Below are 3515 nucleotides of genomic sequence, written 5' to 3'. Positions count from 1 at the left end.
ATGTCTCCTTATTCGGAATCGGCAATGAAATTGATGTGATTTGAAGAGCGCGGCATTCTCAAAGTAATCAACATATATAAGGGTGTGGCCTTCCCTATGGCGGTTCAAGGCCGGAGCATGGCCGGGATTGATCCCCTGAACCGAGGCCGCTTCCTACTAATGTGGTTATGGACGACCAATGCAACCACCACTAGCTCTTCATCATTCGAGGATGAATCATCCGATTTGCAAATGAAATTGTGAACGAAATACTCCTCCCCGCTATCCCTTGTGGTCGTCGTGGAGACGCGCCGGAAAGTGCACATCGTGCTCCCCTCACAGGCAGCAAAGCAAGGTTTGGGGTCGGTGGTGGTGATGGGCGCCCTGCGGCAACGCATGACCCGCCAGAAGTTGTTGCGGTCCACGGGCGATGCCGGCGCCGTAACTTCTGTTCCGTCAGCAACCAGGAACCACGAATGCCGGAAAAAAGTTTTTAGGAACGCGGACGTGGGACTGCTATGCCATGGTGTGTTCGTGGTTTCGATGGCATTGGTGGAAGGCGACACGGCTGGGAACGGGGGGTGGCGGCGGCGATGGCAGGGGACAGGAGGGCAGGAGAAGAGAAAAGAGGCGTCTGTGCCAATGACAGGCGGGCCTGGGGGAGGAGAAGGGCAAGCGCCCCGCCCATCCGTGCTTCCGTTTGGCCATAAACGCGGCCCAAAGTTTGGCCAGGAATGGGTTGAAAGCGAACTAAAAACGAACTTTCCTCTGTTTGCTCCTGCGTGTTCGCTTGTTTTGTCCGTTTCTTCTATACTCTATACTACTATTAAAAGATCAAACGTGACTTCCCCTACATCCACACGAGAAAGTGCACACAGGATAACCCCAGACGTCCGATCAGACCCACTTACTATCATCCAACTGTCCACGTTTCATCAAACATACTACAACCAGATCAACGGTTCTAATGAAATGTTCTGCCCGCAGACTCACACGTCCAGGCTCCTACACATCCTAACGATGACACCTCCATCAAGCGAATAAATAGTATCTCCGCGATCAACGCCAACACCACGGCACGAACCTCGCGTCGGCACGCCGCCCCGCCCGGCCGCCCTCGCCACACGACCCTTGCTCCTGGTCTCCGCGATGACACGACGCCCTCAACCCACCTTGCAGCCCTAACTCTCCTCAATACGCCGTCGTCGCCACACCGCCCTCTCCCCGGTGTCTGCGACGTCCTCGACCCGGCGCGCTGCCTTACATCCGGTGTCATCACCCCAGTGGCGAGCAGATCTCCAAGACATCTGACTACTTCCCGACCTGCCAGTGCACAGGTTAGATCAACTGAATTTGCACGTCGTTTGGTCAGACATAAGACATGGGGAATTGGTCTTTTAATCTGACAACCTGTAATTTGATACTTACAGTACATCATGATTTGCATATCAAACTAAGTTCAGGCACGGTTCAGTAAGTGTTCATTGATAAGACAATATGTCTGGATCTCAGCGTAGTGGGGTACGTACTCCCTTTCAGGACCTGACGAACAATGACAGTTCAGGTAAATACAGATATCACCTACTCTTAGCTACTAAATCATGTAAGTACCGACTATGTCATTGCCTCGCAGGTCAAAAAACAGATCCAAAAGAACTAAAGAGACAGAGGGAAAGGAGAGGTATGCACTAAACAGGGATACAATATTGAAAAAAAGAAAGGAGGCAAGGGATCGTAAGAAAGCTATGTCCGCGGTTTTAAATGAAACCAACACTCCATCTAAGCCACCCGTGGCCATGTCGCCTCGTTACTCAATTTTCTCTGTTCTTTATCAATCATTTCATTAATCACAGCTAAAGTCATGTTTATTAAAAGTCCCTTTGGACAGGTTTTGACACCATGGATATGCCCAGTGCGTAGTCTGCTATCACCAGCAACGACAAACACCAGTTGTGGAAGGTCATGTGTTCTCCTACATCCAAACATACTACCAGCTTTTGTGTGCCAGCAACTGACTTTGGTAATACAAATTTGATGCAGGCATACCTGTTGATGTGGTAATGAGTGATCAGACTCCACTTCATGGTCCATGTTCACTAACAACACCAGATACTGTCGTCTCTAACAATGAAAATGAAAATGTTAATAATATCAACTCTGCGAATGAGTCGTCCCAACTAACTGTGTTACGACCGCCACTTCAAGCCTACAGATGCAACAGTTCATATGGTACTCATTTCTGGCTCATATTAACTATCATACATAATTCACACCTACATATAAACGTGTGTTGCTCAAGTTCTCTTGAACCTAATTCACACTTACTATACAAAAGATAAACAAGCACTGAAGAGGCAGAGGGAAAATGCCCGGTATGAGCAACATAGAGAAGAGATATTGCAAAGCCTACGTGACAAACGTCGTGCTGCCAAATCTATAGTAGGTCGTGTAGCCAAATCTACAGTAGTGCTTACAACTGGAGAACAAAACCAAACTGATACAGGTGATGCCAGCTACATTAAACACTGTATATCTTATCTTTGATTTCCTAACTGAGATTCACTCAATGTTTCTGTAGCTGATGAAGATTGTGATTGGCTACACACAAATGATACATACCTGATACAAAACATTGGAAGGAGGATGAGGCGAGACAAAAGCCTCAATGCATCGTTACGTGGACACAATCCCGTCGACAATTATAATGGTGCTTTAATTGACTACATCTTGGTTCATACCTTTCATTCATCACTGATACTTGCCCATTTTGCAACATATGCTATCAGGCAACGACCATGACGATGATGCATATGGAATACTGGAGCCTGATGACAACACAACAAATATGGATGGTACACATTAATGCATCATCGGTTCTATGTTTACTTTAGGAGATCTTATGATTATTACAAACTAATATTTGTCTACTACAGACTGTTTGGGAGGTGAAAACCTTTTTGAAACTGAATACGTTGAGCCTGATGAAGAAGCTAGGATGTTCGCCCACCAAGGTACCTTATTGCTATCATGAGTTTGTCACGTAAATATAATACTGTCTTTTCTGCATAACAAGATATTAATTAATATTCATATTCCGTTACAGATGTTGACTTTGAATCCTACCGAGTTGAACGACATCACACTGACAGAACACCCACAAATGATCCTCATGATAGGGTTTACAGAAACCTTCCCAAAAATCACCACGTCCTTAGAAAAGTTAGGGACTGCCTCCACTATGGAGCATTACGGTTTCAATACGAGGGACCTGCATTTTGTTACATAAAGGGGAAAGTAGGTTTATTTACTCCCGAGGTGCCGGACGAGTTGCAACGGTTGTTCACAAGTCAAGGTGATGACGATGCTAAACATTTTCGAGATGATATACGGTATTTCAACTCTCATTTCTCATTCACAAGTCTTGGAGTCACCCTTGATCGTCGAGTAAGCACTGCAGCAGGAACCGGCGTATATACCTTTCGTGCATGTGGGGGGTTGTACCATGCTCTTGATGAGCTGGTGCCGGCTGATAATGG

At 46.3% G+C, this 3515-nt stretch overlaps 1 long non-coding RNA gene across 1 annotated transcript; it reads right to left on the bottom strand.

The window, feature by feature from the left end:
• Window positions 1–250: 250 nt before the first annotated feature.
• Window positions 251–2393, bottom strand: LOC125531908. Its single transcript, XR_007293600.1, has 3 exons — window positions 2026–2393; window positions 1408–1521; window positions 251–1302 (listed from the first exon to the last, which is right to left on the bottom strand). It is a non-coding gene; the product is annotated as an uncharacterized LOC125531908 (long non-coding RNA).
• Between the last annotated feature and the right edge of the window lie 1122 nt (window positions 2394–3515).

This window comes from Triticum urartu, unplaced genomic scaffold (assembly GCF_003073215.2).
Source record: "Triticum urartu cultivar G1812 unplaced genomic scaffold, Tu2.1 TuUngrouped_contig_8369, whole genome shotgun sequence".
Classification (NCBI taxonomy): Eukaryota; Viridiplantae; Streptophyta; class Magnoliopsida; order Poales; family Poaceae; genus Triticum; species Triticum urartu.
This window is presented reverse-complemented; position numbering and strand designations above follow the sequence as displayed.